The 16,450-nt window shown below is 41.0% G+C and overlaps 1 protein-coding gene across 3 annotated transcripts in view; it reads left to right on the top strand.

Annotated features, from left to right (window-relative positions):
- The window catches only part of yipf5 (Yip1 domain family, member 5), a 217,235-nt gene that overhangs the window by 184,425 nt on the left and 16,360 nt on the right, over window positions 1-16,450 (top strand). Inside the window, exon 1 of one of the 3 annotated variants that reach the window (XM_074611380.1) lies at window positions 14,823-14,975. The exons of the other annotated variants lie outside the window; for them this stretch is intronic. The gene's annotated coding sequence lies outside the window, so the exon portion shown is untranslated. Of the gene's footprint in view, window positions 1-14,822; window positions 14,976-16,450 lie in introns of those variants that run through there. 3 annotated transcript variants of the gene reach the window in all.

Genomic DNA, 16,450 nt, shown 5'->3' with positions numbered 1-16,450 from the left:
CTTATCTTAGTAAATGTTTTTTTGAAAAGACATTTTGGGAAAATCAGAATTCCCATTTATTCAGTCAGTGAAATCCCAGAGCTGAAAGGACAGACACATTTATATCAAACGGGCTGTGGCATTTATTTTAGTTTCTTATATCTGAGAACTCGTTTCAGTTTGTCAATAAAATACACGATGAAATATTTACTCCACAAACACAGCGGCAACATTAATAATGTATCGTTTTTCTGAGAGAGACGCAATATCAGAGAGATTTTTAATTTTTCACTCGAAAAAAAGAAATCCACTTCTTAGACTCGGAGCGAAATCACGAGCACTTCGCTTCCTTGACGCAGATCAACTCGCAGGCGCAGTCGTTCTCTTCCTGTGCAGTGCAGAGGAAACTATTAAAGGGAATTTTCAGGCCGGTCGCAGATGGTTGAAATAAACAGCACACTTCTTCCACTTCCATCTCTCATTACAGCCACGCTGAATGATGCCAGGCCGTAGATGGGAAATCTGCTAGTACAGCAGGCAGACATTCAATGCATAAATTCAGTTGACTCAGAGAGTATTTACCAAAATGAGTTTCTATGTAAGCCTCGGCTATCCCTCAAACTTGTCTGTTTATTATTTCTTATTTAAACTTGGTCAGCTATTTGTCAGTTTCAAAAAGTTTCAACAGGCAACGACTTTAAATGTCAGTTTTGAATTTTGTTAGAAAAACGTACGCAGGGGACTAAGGCAGAGTGCGGTGTTTGTCTGGTGGAAGATGGCATTTGGGGAAAGATGATAGCATAATGTCTGTTTATTTTGAAACTGATGTGGTTTTCAAAAGAGAGAGAGAGAGAGAGAGAGAGTGCTGGCTTTCAATGAGGACCATAGCATCATGCGTACAGTCATCAGTTATATCACTATGTTGTTTACTTCATTCAGTCTTGTGAAGGACTCACTGCATGGGTGGAATATGGAGTATTGATTGCAAGTGTCCTTCAAAAATAATCCAAGGCACAATTGAAATGCCTTTATTTTACATGGCAATATGTATTTAAAATGCCATGCTAACTTCCTGGTTGGCTTACAAAAATACATGTATACAATACAATGCACTCTATTGTGTTACACTGAATGAGTAGAGTTGGAGGGTGGTTGCCTATCAACATGTAAGCCTATTGGTCAAAAACAAGGAAGTGATTCATCATCAATAGAGGGGAGAAAGAAGGATGGGCAAGGGAAGGAAAGAGAGAGGAGATGAGGGCAGAGGTCAACCTAAATGATTAAAATAAAGATAGATATAATAGAATGTGACTACTACTGTAAGTTAAGGTTACTCCATAGTCTCCACGCTGTTTATTTGTCAACACATTCAGCTCTGGTGTCCATATTTGACCAGAATACTTTTATATGATCAAAATCAAACTAATAACATACTGTAACACTTTTGCTGTAGTACTCATAGTGTGTATTACAGTGAACACATTAACCATCCCTTTCACTTGACCACCTTTATTGTATTATTTCACCTATTTTTAATCAACCAAAATGTAGATTTGCTCAACACTGGCCGATTTACCCACCCAGCACATACAGTATATTGCACACACAGACACACGTTATCGATTTTTGTATTTTCTTTTTTTTAATCCACTTCTTGTGTATGTATACGGAGCAAGGTCCTTATCCCCTTCTACTCCAGTGCAGCCATCAATTCAGACTGGGGTTACTGGGCAGTTTCCAGATGTGAATGTGTGTGAGTGCGATTACGGCTTTCCTGCTAAAGGGTGCATTGTTCTCAGTGAAACTTCCCCGGGGAAGCAGCACAATGTGTAAAAATAAATAAATAAACAATTAACACAGCATTATGAATAAATACATAAGATAATGTTGCACAGCTACATAACTTATAGTGGGTCGGTGCTTTGCATTTTAAAGCAGATGTGTCAGGTAATGAGGTTATTTTTTTTAGGAAGTCCATGAATGAATCTGACGTATTTCTTTAAAAAATATTATATAAATGTGTGTTTTTATTTATTCCGTTTTTGCGTGAGACAAAAATACCCCGCTGACGCTCATTCCCCATGAGATCATACTAGCAGGCTGGTGACTGGACTGAACTCCTTCCGTCCCTCTAAGCAGGTACGCTCCAACACCTCCGGCTGCTAACGCAATGAGTCATCACCCTTGAAAAATGTGTCTTCAAAGACTGCTCGGCGAAGGTTTTCAGCTTATTCTAGAAGTCTGCCGATGAACTCCTAATCATTAAGAAACTTCCCGTCTCTATTGATCTTCAAACATAAACTCCATGAAGTCCTTGTGGGAATCAGCAACAAGTCCCAATGCCCCAGATTTCGGTATCAAAACAAGATATATTTAGCTGATTCCAGCAAACAGCGAGCCTCCTACTGCTTTCACTCAGACGTGCTACCAGGAGTCGGCTGAAGTGAGGAAGTGGATTTAGTTGCTACGCTGTAATCATCACATCTCAAATAATGGCATCAATATTATGATCTGCAAACACTTTCTCATAGAAAGTTATTTCCTCCGTGGCTCAAAACACAGACTAAATGCCAGTAGACTGACAAATTGGTGGCATATTTGTTATGATGTTACAGTGGGATGTTCTCTCGGGTGCTGAGCAATACAATTACAATATCACTGGATTTCTGCCCGATTCAGCAGGTCAAAAAATGAGTTTCTTCTCGCTTTGTGTAATTTTCCTGCGACTCATTCCCGTCCTCATTCACTCTCTGCACAGGCCGAGGCAGCCTTTACCCGCTAAACTAGGTCCACTGCTGTCCCTGGAGACGAGGCTATTTAACAGGAAGCCCACGAAACATTAAGGGCTTTGGCAGCCTGCTGCAGAGCAGGGTGGTGAGGGACAGACAAGCGACTCCTGGAGCCGGGATAAGTATAAACCTGCGAGGCACCACAGAGAGCCGGGAAGTTGAACGTCTTAGCTTGTCTTCTGGTCAGCAACACAGCAGCAGAGCTGTCATCCCACTCACTAACACTGACTCTGCAGGTGTCTCTCTGTGTGTGTGTGTGTCTGTGTGTCTGTGTGTGTTGTACTGTGTACTGGTGAAGGCATCAAGAAGGAGAGTGTATCCTTGGAGCCGAGTCTAAACTGAGCAGGGAAATGTGGATCCAAAGCTATTTTGGATGCAGCCTGCTGAGCTCTGAGTTACTCTTGCGTTTATATGTTACCTTTAACTTGTGGAGCCGACAGCAGCGGGCCATGCTGGGTGATGATGCTAAATTAAGCTCAGACCATTTCTATAATGCTTTTGCTTGTTTTGTGGGCTCCGACCCAATCGGTAACTTGTGACTTTCAGTGTTGAAACATATTTGCGTGGAGGACAGTAGTAGCAGATACTTGCATGTGAGATTTTATAATGTTGTTCTGACAAAAATGCATTCATGTGTTTTCTTGTATTTATATATAAAGCCCGGTCGCACAATAAAGGCATATGAATGACATGAAAATCCCGTAAAAAAATTCTGCACCTCCTCATGGCTCGGTTTTCAAGCTTTAAAAAATCTTGGACTTTGGCCAATCACAGGTCATTTCAGAGAGAGAGCGTTCCTATTGGCTGTGCTCCAGCTGGTGGGCGGTGCTTGGTATTTCCTCAACATGGCTGCCAGGTCACAAACTTTCTCATTTTACAGCTAAACAGTACACTACAAGATGTTTCTGTAAACATTTGAGGAGAGAAATAGGCATTACAGTAACAGAATATTGATTCTTATTTGATCAGCGCAGCCTAGTTTGATCGGAGTTCGCGACTGATTGACAGCTGCTCAGTGACCGCAAGACTCCAGCTCGGCTCTGATTGGTTGTTGTCCTCCGGTTTGTGAAATCTTGCAGATGCCATTAGGAGCACACCGGAGGACACAGAGGCACATGGTTTTTTTTCAGATTACCTGTCTCATGCACTACTATCAGGATATAGTGACCATATTATAAAAAAAAATGTTATTCATATTTGCTCCATTTCTACCCACTGCAGCTTTAAGTCGGCACCGATGCAGACTTGCTGTTGAAGGGTTTCATAACCCACTTCCACTCCCCGCTACTTGGTTTGGGATAGCACTTAATATGGCGGACCCTCCACGCGAACGCACAAATGGAGTGGAAGTGGTTAGGGAGAGGGTGTAGGGGACAGATTGGAATTGGGCCAACGTGATTGGATTGTGTGAAATCCCCATGGCAGATGGATTGTAATGCAACAATCAGTTTATTTGGATGTTTAGGGCTATACCAGATACATTTATTCTTCCTTTCTGCAACTATAAGCAAAAAATAATGTGGGTTTCTTAAATAAAGTTGAACTGATTAAGTCTTTATTTCCACATGGAGACAAACACTAATGTTGCTTAAAGGTGATAATAACAGCCAGACCTAATGTTCCTCTCCACTTTAGTTTCAAGGGAAATAGCCCATTTGCTCTCACAGAGATAATCAAACTTGTACGCGGTGTTAAAACTGGGAGTTTTTGTGTGTATCTTACAGTACAGTAGCTGGCGTTTGATTCAATTTGCACCATGTGGGACTCAGAAAGCAGTTGGCCTGGATCAAGTAGTGGGTGTAGTGAAAGGATGGGAGGGGGCGGAGGATCTGACAGCTCCACGGTGAAGTGGAGGGGGAAAAAAATCTCTGTTCGCTCGTTAGAAAAAAAGACATCAATTGAGTCAGTGTGTGTAAGTGTGTGCTGACTCATCTCTATCTGGATTGCATCAGACGCAGATGAGCCGTGATGAGCATGTACATGAGTAACCATTCAGTCAGATCGTATGTAGTCACTGGACATTAAACTCTTACTGCTTTCTTTCTTCCGGTCTGTGAAATCTTGCTAATGCCGTTAGGAGCAGCGGAGAACACAGAGGCACATGATTTTTTTCAGGTTACCTGTTTCATGTATTACGGTCAGGATATAACGACCGTTTTATAAAAATATATTTTTTTTAATAATATTTGCTCCAGTCTCGCCTACTTCAGCTTTAAGAAGGATAAACCCTGAAGGCTAAAAACTGAGACTAAGCAACTTAAAGGTGCTAAACGCAAAAATTCTGAGCATATCTATTGCCTCCACACAGCTCTCAAGGATTTTATTTCAAGACTGGTCAAGTCTACAACTGCAGGGATATCACTAACTTGTTATATATATACAGTATATTTGACAATAAAATAAGTTGATGAAGAAGAATCTTTATTTGATTTCTGTGGGTGTTTTTATGGGAATGTGGCTCTTTCAGATCATATTGAGGAGTGCCTATGGTTTGCATGGTGTCAGTGTGTCATGCAGTGTGGGACTCGCACTGGTCTGGTTTTGGTCTTGACTCGGTCTTGGCCTGCCTTGGTCTTGGTCTTGACTTGGTCTCAACCCCTCAAAGTTTTGGTCTTGTCTCGGTCTCAATACATTCTGGTCTTGGTCATGATTTGGTCTCAGTTTAGGTGGTCTTGAATACAACACTGGTGTAAACAACGGTGCTAACTTGCACTAAAAGCACGAGTGGCCGGCCCGGCTATGTCAACAAAGCACAGAGAAGCTCAGATTACAACACACACAGAGGTAGAGCAACTTCATTCTCTGCTCAGGTAGACATTACTCCTCTATATACAGTATTTACATAGGAAATAGTTGTTTGCTGCTATATTAATGCTCTGGATATCGTATAGAGCACTTTTAGGAAAGGATTTTTTTGCCAAGAAGAGATCATACTCTCCATCTCCGAGGCCACTCCTTGGCGGTGCAAAGCGCAGTGGAGTCCTCCAAGCCTAAAGGGATCTTGACCCTGTTGATTTGGCAAACCATGCAGATGAGATGTTGCCAAGCACCCGCTCTCCCTCAGCCAGCGGAAAGTGCCATGTGGGAACAGTGTGGAGAGGTAGATAGCTGTGCTAGTTTACTGCCATAGTCAGCTCTCCTGTGGTGTGTGTTTCTGCCTCTGTGAGCGTGTAGGAGAGTGTTAGTGTGTGTGCGACATTACACAACATCCCTCTCTCTCTCTCTCGCTCCCTCCCTCCGGTATTTTCCATGCTCCACTCGGTGGCTCTTGGGATTAAAGGGTGGTTTCCAGAGGTCCTCAATGTGTGAAAAATCTCTTGATGGAGCCAAATCTCCAAAAGCCCTTAGAACTGTAAAACCCATTTAAAGGTGTAGTATCCAATTTCACTCTTCAGCTAATACCACCAGCAGTACGCTGTAGAGGATGCTCAGTATACTGTGTGAAATGCAAATGTGTTGCTGAAGTGCGGGAAACATATTTCTCATAAACATATTTACTCATAGAATATATGCATAACTTTCCAGAGCGTCCTTCTACAGCGCTCTCAAACTGAGCTACAATACGGTGTAAAGTGAGATGAATGAAGTGAGCAATCAAGGACTGCATGAAGCTCTCTGCACACACAGTGGAAATGAATAATTTCTGTCAGTATGAGAAAGTGAAGGCGACAGATAGTGAATAGGCCTAGAGGATGTATAATTGAACGTGCGGTGGGTCTCTGTTCGCTCCTGTCATCAGTAATTTCATCAGGAAAGCAGACGGTCCAGTGGGGAGTCACCCCAAACAACGTACGACAGGAATTACAAGTCTGCAGCTACGTTTGCAGTTTGAAATACACCTCATCTCTGTGCATGTCACGAGTCGCTGTATAGTCACAGTTTTTGTCAACCTCTTTATCCAGAGTTAAAGGACAAACCACCCCAAATATTGTGATAATCCGATATTTTCAAGGTTCTTTGCACATTTTTTAGGTTTATTTCCTTGTTTTATCTAATTCTTGTTGTTGGTATGAAATATAGACTGTATATAAAGATGGACGGCATGACAGCTCCCTAAAAGTGAAGCCAAAACATATTGATCGCCCCCTGGTGGCTGGCTGCAGTATAGGTAATAAATCCTGCCCCCTCCATGTTAGCGGATGGGACATGAGACAAACTAAAAAGTCAAAGTATACACATCAAGATAATTTGTCAAAAAGATTTCTGTCATTTTAGGTAGTTCTTATGCTGACGTACGTTCAAGTGTTAATTTTTCTCAGAAGTTTGGTTTTAAATAGTTATTTGATGCTATAAAAAGGGGGTGAGACATCATGATTGGCAGCTGTGAGTCTCTCTCGCCGACAAGCTGAGGCCGTGCTCGGCTCGCTATTGGTTCAGGAGGGCAACCTCGATACCGCGGCTGTGCAGACTCTGGCTCCAAATGATGTCAAAAACTCAAGATGACAGCTCCCCTATCCAGGATATTTTGGCTTCACTTCTGTACAGTGGGAGGAATTGGAGACGCGTCGTCAATCTTTATATACAGTCTGTAGTTTGAAATCTCGGATAACGCCGAGTTGGTGTTTTTTTTAGCAGAAAGTATTCCAGCCATCTAAACAAAAATAGTAAATTCATGCTTTTGTGTCAGCCCCAGAATCAGAGCAATGTCTTATGTCCAGACTCATCTTAGAGCAACGAAGCTCAACAGTCATACAGAGAAAAATCCATCCTCCATATAGCTTCAATAATGCAACAATGCAACAGAGCCTCAAGACGTGCTGTCATTTTTTCCTCAACTGGCATCCAGTAGAGAGAAGAAAACACAGCTGAGGGCAACAAGATCATACCTGTTCTCAAAGGACTGTCAAAAGGCATTCTGGGAAATATGGGTAGAAATAGAGGAGGCAGTTGAGGGGAAGTGGGGTAGGCCTAGAAAAAACACAAAAGAAATTGCAGCACTTCATCATACTGTAACTTCTGAAACTTCTGAAATGTGTTCAACATCATGAACGGATGATATAAAACCATGTGAGAGCATCTGAGGGAGGATTTTCTGGCACTAACTGGCCAGACTGATGATCAGATAATGTGAGTTGGCAATTCCACTGGAGTCCCAGAAGAAATATGTGCGTCTTGGACCCGCTCTTACCGCTGTCGACTCAAGTCATTAGTTTCAGTTAGATGGAAAAAAAACACTAAGAGAAGACCGGAGCATTTGAGATAGTGAGCCTTTACAATTGGACTGACAATATTGGCCTTTTTTCAGCTTGTTCAGAATGATTGAATATTAATTTATATAATTGAGTGTGCATGAAAGTGTGATATTAATATTCCTATAGAGTGCTCCAGAGATGACATATTTTTGTAGGCCAACCAGGAAGTTAGCATCGCCCTGGTTCTCTCGACAAAAAGCCAATGGGATTTTTTTTTCCATTGGTTTTTGGATTATTGTAGAAAATAAGCTCTGTGGCAAACAAACGTTTATGATATGTACACGTTTAGTTCAGCAAGTTTATCTTCACTAATGAACACCATTTTTATGATTTTTGAAGCGTGAATGCAATTGCCAAAAAAGGTCACAAAATAAGTTAACGTTAATTCACACGGGCCACGAACAGCAGTCCCCTGATTGAAAGTCTTGTTTGTTTGACCCATCCACCACACCTCCCACCCGCCCTGAGTGAACTCTCACACTATTAACACTATGTCACGTCGCGGATGGGTTTAAATTGGAGTTAGTTGAAAGCCCGGTTCGTCACATACTGTCACTAAAGGGTGCCTCTGTGCGTTGGTTTCCGATGCCGAGGGGTGCTGCCCAATCGACGCTGCCCAATCAGCGGTATTTGACAAGTTGAGAGTGAGACCAGGTTGGTGTAGGAGAACTACGGTGGCCGACGCAAAAACGCAAATGGCCTTATCTAGAGCCAGTGTTTGGTTTGTCCATTCTGCGCTACTGTAGAAACATGGCGGCCGGCTGCGTGAAGTGGACCCGCTGTGTATGTAGATATAAATGGCTCATTCTAAGGTAATGAAAACACAACAATTCTTATTTCTGGTGATTATATACTAAAGAAAACATTAATTACTTACTTATTAATATTGTATTCCATTTCTGCCAATAGATCCCCCTAACTGTTACAAACTGTTCCTTTGAATACGTGTCATTTCATTTAAACCTTTGACTCTGAGATTGTAGGTAAACCCTGATATACAGGACTAATGCTTTATGAGTATACTGTGGAGTTTTGCCATCCTTTTCTTATCTGCCTCTGGTTGGCATCAGGGATGGCTCCAGTCAACCCACGAGTGTTCTACATGTCAAAACAGATTTAGAGGCTTCTAAAATAAGTCTCATATAAACAGTAGCATGGCCTCGGCTCTGCTTCTTCTTCCATCCCTCTCTGCCAAGTTTCACTTCCCAGTTCCCTTCACTTTTGTTACGAGGTTTGGCCATACTGATTCTATTCCCTAGATATGTCATGCTGGACATAAATTGGCTTTGGCCCAGTGGGTCAATGCTACATTATTTTGTTATTGCAGATCAAATGAAAGGAAGTCAATATTTTTTGCACTTGACAGCATCTTGGGGATTGTTGTTAATAGAATAGAATCCCATGTCATTAAAGTTATTAAATTATTGATGCAAAGATCAATTTAGATTGATGTTAGCATCGACGTTGATGCCAAGAACAATTTGTTCCCCCCGATTCAGCTGTTATCAGGCCATTACATAAGCATTGTCGCTATAGGCACTATACATGTGGGTCATTAGGGGCCTACTACACCTACTACATTGTAAAAAGTGAAAGAGAAACTCAAAAGCAACACGTTGTAAAACTGAATGATATGTCACGTTTTGAACACAACAAAAAGGCTTCTTTAGGTTAAGGCAATACAATAACAACTTCTTTAGGTTTAGGCAAGAAAAAAACACTGTGTTTAGGGTTAAAATAACTTTGAACACAGAGACAACTAATGTACATATTGTTGGTTTCACACGGGATGCGAACTCCGGTCTCCTGGTTGAAAACCCTGTGTTCTGTGTCCTGTCATAATAACTACGGTCGCTAGAGGTTGCTGTTGTGTTGTTTTATACCTTATTTTGGTGATCTACATTGTGAATAGATGATAAAATCTACTAGTGGGTGTAGTATAGGCACCTATTGACCCACTTCTATGGGGCTTATAGTGCCTGATAACGCCTATTTAATAGCCTGACAACAGTCTTATCAGCTGATTTGTTTGGATAGAGAACAATTGTTACCTGACTTCTGTCCGAAATATGCTTAAATGCTTTGGTATTACCATCATCAGAGAGTATTTTCATATTGACTATAATTTTGTCAGAAATTGTTAAATCTCGAGTGGGTGGAAATCTCGTTTTGGAACAAACAAACTTCTCCAACTCGTCAGCTGCTGATTGTTATTTTAGTTCTCATGTAGCTCACTCACACAGAGTGAAACTGCTTCAGAGAAAGGACCCCGCATGTACCAGATGCCCACTAATTCATGATCTGCACAGTCATGTCATATCAGTGGGATGGCAGGAAATTGAATTAGATGAATTAAAGGAATTTATTTAATCTTGCAAATGTTCTGAGGAAATGTGCGCACCCATTTCTGCTAAAAAATAGAGGTGTGTTTGTGTTCATTCACATGTTCAATATGTTGTGTGCAGAAAGGAGACACATGATCTCCCATCTGCATCATTTTTGTCCAGAAGAACATATAAGAAGATAGCTTGATCCCTCGCTTTTTCCTCTCTCCTTGAGAGGCGGAGAGAGAGAGAACTTAATTGAGGGTACAGTAGGTGGTTGGAGACGAGGGGTTGCTGCTGTGTAGGAAACTCAGTAGTTTTAATCCACTCATCCACCCAGGCAGTGACAGCAGGATTACAGCAGACACTTTATAAAAGAAGCCAATTATGGCGGCATATGGCAATACAGTGCCCTAAATTCAATTACCCTCTCTGGCACTTTTCAATTTCCTTTCATTAAGTGGATTAAGAAGAAAGACATGTTCTTCAAGTTTAGAAATGATTAAAAGTCTAAAGGAAGATGAGAAGCAATGGAGGGCAGGAGACTCATTTCTGCTCATCATGATCAGTCATGGGTGTTTGCTGTAGGAATTCATGTTTTTGTGCATCAAATTGATTTTGTTCATCATGAGGCAGAGAAGTGATCCATGTCGGGCCTGCACAGATGAAAGGTTTGTTAATGACATTTTTTGTTTAGTTTATTGTTTTTTTTTGTTTTGCTTTCTCACCCACCCCAACTTTTCACGTGTCATGAGTTGCCTGTCCTTCGGCTTAAAGTGGCAGTAGGCAGAATGTTTTTGGCATCATTGTGCAAAAATTCCATAATAACCTTTCAGCATATTGCAATTCAAGCCTGTGACGGGAGACTTTGGTCAATCACAGGTCATTTCAGAGAGAGAGAGCGTTCCTATTGGCTGTTCATTCAACGAAGGCAGCTGTCAATCACTCGCGAACTCCAATCAAACGGTCAAACTAGGCAGCGCCGATCAAATATGAAGTAATATTCTGTTACTGTAATGCCTATTTCTCGCCTCTAATGTTTTCAGACACATCTTGTAGTGTACTGTTTAGCTGTAAAATTAGAAAGTTTGCTCCGGCTGGTGGGCGTTGCTTGGTATTTCTTCAACTGATCTCGACATGGAGGCCTGGTCACAAACTTTCTCATTATACAGCTAAACAGTACACTACAAGATGTTTCTGAAAACATTTGAGGTGATAAATAGGCATTATAGTAACAGAATATTGATTCATATTTGATCAGCGCTGCCTAGTTTGACCGTTTGGACGGAGTTTGTTAGTGATTGACAGCTGCTCAGAGACGGCGGACTCCAGCTCGACTCTGATTGGTTGTTTTCCTCCAGATTACCTATCTCATGCACTACTATCAGTGACCGTGTTATAAAAATAATTGGCTTAATTGGTGTTTTTAAATCATATTTACTCCAACCTGCCTATTTCGGCTTTAAAAAGACACCTGTAAAAGCTAACTGTCTTAGAGCTATCTTGGAACAAGTGATTTAACATACAGGCTTGAAGTTTCCAGCATTGCATTCAAAAGGGAACTCATTTGACATATGGTCTCGATGTTTCCTGGCAAGAAAATGTCCTTGAAATTCATGCAACCTTGCTGAGGCAACCGCTTTGTGCAGACCTGACCAAAAGGCGTGTTCTCTATGTATTGTGGCCCTGAGACCCATAACTCAATCAGAGTTTCTCTGTCAAAGACGGAAGAGGCTCAATACGTCTCCTCTGAATAATGACAAAGTTTTCCTCCATGCCTTTTTTCCACTGTATTATTTTTCCCATTTCTCATTCTGTAAAGAACTCCAGGCTAGGAGCAGAGCCAAGTCCGTATAATTTAGTTCCTTTTCACACTGCACCACTTAATCTATGGCTAAAAGTCAAACATTTTATTGTTATAGATGCCAGAGGTGCTTTTGTTTCAGCACTGAGGCAGAAATAATCTAGTTTTAATAAGCCCTAGGAAGAATGCCAGGATAGTAGTTTTCGCCGATGTGACAGAAGAAGGACATTGGTAGGAATTTCCAGTAACGCAAAAAGTAAATTTGATCATTTTGTATTTACCATGTCTTTTTCATCTGAATGCATATCTATTTTGCTGTTCCTGTTGGCTATTTCTCTTTTAAAATATAAAGATTAAAGAGCATTATAGGGAGTTAACAGAGTTTTTCCCTTGTTCCTCATTTGTAGTCTTCCATTCATTAAAGGTCAAACCATATGTGATGTCTCATTCCCTCGTGTCCGTATTTCCTCTCGGCAGGGGTCATCAGCCTATTATTTTAAATTATCTGTCATCATCAAAGAGGATGGATTCACCCGCAGTAGTGGTGCAGTTCTCCTGCACTGGCACAGTGATTGATCTGCTCCTTTGCATCCTGATGAAAGGGACTACCTTTGTTCTTACCGGTTAAATCATCTTCTACCCTCTGTTTCCATTTGTTACCATTAGACCCTGGTTTTCTCAAACTATGGGTCAGAAGAACCCAGTAGGGTCTCATAACTACCTGTGGTGGGCAAAACAGGCTGTAGTTTGAGATGTCTAACCATATTTGTGAATTGGATGATTTTAACCTATTAAACCTGCATTAGGCAGCATGTTTGTAGCATCATTGGGCAACAACTCCATAATAACCTTTCAGCATAATTCAAGTGCTCTGGTAGATAGCTAGACTTCTGCACCTGCATATCATGATTTTTTTTTCAGATCACCTGTCTCATGCACTACTGTCAGGATATAGTGAGCGTTTTATAAAAATAGCTTTTTTTAAATCATATTTGCTCTTTCATATTTCTAACCCACTACTGCTTTAATAAGAAGATCTGAACAAGGACTGCACACAGTAGCGGCCCCGGATTACCTTTTTAGTCTTTATTGTTACTTATAACCATTGTGTATGCATTAATATCATTTAACAGCTTATTCATGTGATATTCACACAGCGTTCATGACCTTGTAAAATGTACTATAGGCTGCAGATGATCCTTTTTCATGACGGTAATCCATAACACTAGAAAGTCCAAGTGCTTGAACAAGTGGGTTGACCTTTAGATTCAAGAGTTTTATTTGCCATTTGCACCTAAGTACATTGGAATTCTGAGCAGTTTACACCGAGTCAGCTGGAAGAAAAGAAAAAAGGTAGAAAAGGAACAAGGTAATTACAGTACAAAATAAGTAGCACATTCAACTTAACACAATAAATAAATAAATTATTAAAATATAAAACGCCCTCAGTGTAGTCAATAAATAAACTAAACTACCCTCTGCATAGGAACGATACCCCCCGGAATACAAATATACAGTATATATGCTCCATGACCATGTTAAAAGAACTTGTAGCTCTCATAAAAATATTTTAAAAAGTAAATAATTAATATATTTCAGACAATTAGAATTAGAATATTTCTGCCTCCATAATGTCTCCCCATTCTCTGTATAAAAACCAGCATTTAAAGCTGAAGTAGGCGATATTGGAGCATATATGATCAAAAAAAGTTATTTTTATAAAACGGTCGCTATATCCTGACAGTAGTACATGAAACAGGTAACCTGAAAAAAAATCATGTGCCTCTGTGTCCTCCGGTGCTCCTAACGGCATCTGCAAGATTTCCCTTACCGGAGGACAACAACCAGTCAGAGCTGATCTGAGGTCCGCTGTCCAACTGCTGTCTATGAGAGCCAGCTGTCAAACACTCGCAAACTCCGACCAAGCGGTCAAACTAGGCCGCACTGATCAAATATGAATCAATATTATGCGACGTTAATGCCTATTTCTCGCCTCAAATGTTTTCAGAATCATCTTGTAGTGTACGGTTTAGCTGTAAAATGGGAAAGTTTGTGACGCCGCCGCCATTATGAAATCTGGTGAAGGAACGCCAAGTACCGGTCACATGACTGGAGCACAGCCCATTCAATTCAATTCAATTCAATTTATTTTTATATAGCGTCAAATCACAACAGAAGTTATCTCAAGACGCTTTATATATAGAGTGGGGGGGGAGAAGAAAGGGAGGGAGAGAAGCAACCACAATAATAGCACAGCAGCTTAATAACTAATACAAGTAGGACTAATAACACAAAAACAATAGTAGTGGATTTAAAAGAGTGATAATACAACTATCGGAATTGATATCATTGGGTCGTCCTCAGACGGGCTTTCAAGCGGAGCTTCCAGCTATCTCAGTCCACCATACATCTGGCTAGCTCGCCAGCACTGTCCGTGCGTTGGTTCCCGCAGCACCAGCATGCTTGCTGGGAGAAATAGGAACGCTCTCTCAATGAAATGGCCTGTGATTGACCAAAGTCTCCCGTCACGGGCTAGATTTTCTAAAGCCTGAAAACAGAGCAACGATGAGGTGCAGAAGTCTAGTTTAACACATGAATTACAATATGGTGAAATGTTATGGATTTTTTGCCTAATGATGCCAAAAATATACTGCCTACTGCCACTTTAATTTTTATATACTCAAACAGTAGCCCAGTAAATCATGTAGTACCACCATTCGCCTGTAGGCCGCGCCACAGCTTTAAGCGAAGGGCAATAATATCCCGATTGTCCCTAACGCCTTCCCGTCGGCAACGTAGCATCCCGGAAGCGTTACCTTTTCTCTCCTGACACGTAGCAACATCAACCAAGTTGGCAGAGCTCTGGTAGATTTGTCAAACACCACAGGTACGTGTCAAGATGCTTTATAGCTTAAGAATAATGATTATGTAAGACGAGTTAAACAGGATATTAAAACCGCCGCTGACATAACGCACATAAACAGGTCTGTTTATAGTTAGCATCAGTTAGCTTCAGTTAGCATTAACGGTACGTTAGCCACCCAACGATGAGCAGCTTGTTGTTGTATTTGATCTACTAGAATAGCTAACTTTATCCTTTATCCTACCCTCAATATCAGCAATAACACTAGTTAGACAGTAAATACCGACGTCACCGCTCTCCTAAGTGGTTGCTAAGGTAGTAGTTAGGGAGGTAGCTAACGTTCGATATATACAACGTTGCTAAGAGACAACGACTTCTATCACGTTAACTAGGTGAGGTTACATGTTGTAGTTGCCATGGTTCATGTTTTCATGATTTCACTTATGTGTATGGTCGATAGATGAATGTTAGAAGACGTGGTGTTGCCTCAAACCCTTTCATGTACTACTCGCACCCTTAACTGATACACTGATTTTTGGATGATAAAACCACGCACACAATCCAGATGTTTAGCAGAGTCATTGTTGTTTTGATGATGTAGTTGTTGCATCTAAATAAAATCCATGGTAGACTAATGTTTTCTAGATCAGGGATTCTCAACCTTTTGTAACTCCAAGGCAAGGCAGCTTTATTTGTATAGCACATTTCAACAAAAGAGTAAAAGCTCTAGTGCAGTATCAGATCATTATCTGGTTTAAGAAAAGGCACCCGCAAGCAGGAAAGTTTTAAGCTTTGTTTTAAAAGAAGTGAGAGTTGGAGTTGGTCCTGCAGGTTTCTGGGAGCTTGTTCCAGATATTTGGTGCATAAAAACTGAATGCTGCTTCTGCATGTTTAGTTCTGACTCTGGGGACACTAAGCAGACCTGATCCAGATGACCTGAGAGGTCTCCAGGCCCACTTCTGATTGTTAAAACATTTCCGAGGACCAACTTCCCAAATAAATGACAAACTGGGCTATAAAATATGTGTTATGCCATCGTCAGGTGTAATGACCCACATAGATATTCAGCTTACCCTCACCCATCACTGCCTGCCATTATGAATCCAAACTATTCATATTTCCTCAACACACACTTTTGATGGTTTCAAAAATTGCTTGATTTTGTGTCACTGCATCTGTGACATATATGTCTGTAAAGAGGAGACTCGTGGGTACCCATAGAACTTAATTTCATTCACATATCTTGAGGTCAGAGGTCAAGGGACCCCTTTGAAAATGTCCATGGCAGTTTTTCCTCACCAAAATTTAGCGTAAGTTTGGAGCGTTATTTAACCTCTTTCCCGACAAGCTAGCATGACACGGTTGGTGCCGATGGATCCTTAGGTTTTTCTAGTTTCATATGAGGCCAGTATCTTCACTCTAGCTTTAAAAGTGAGCCCGCTATAACCTCTGAAATACAGAATAGCAGGGTAATCTAACCATTTTGCAGCACCTTTGCG

The sequence above is a fragment of the Sebastes fasciatus genome, chromosome 16 (assembly GCF_043250625.1).
Source record: "Sebastes fasciatus isolate fSebFas1 chromosome 16, fSebFas1.pri, whole genome shotgun sequence".
Lineage (NCBI taxonomy): Eukaryota > Metazoa > Chordata > Actinopteri > Perciformes > Sebastidae > Sebastes > Sebastes fasciatus.
Note: the sequence above shows the minus strand (reverse complement) of the source record. Positions and strands in the feature narration are given on the sequence as shown.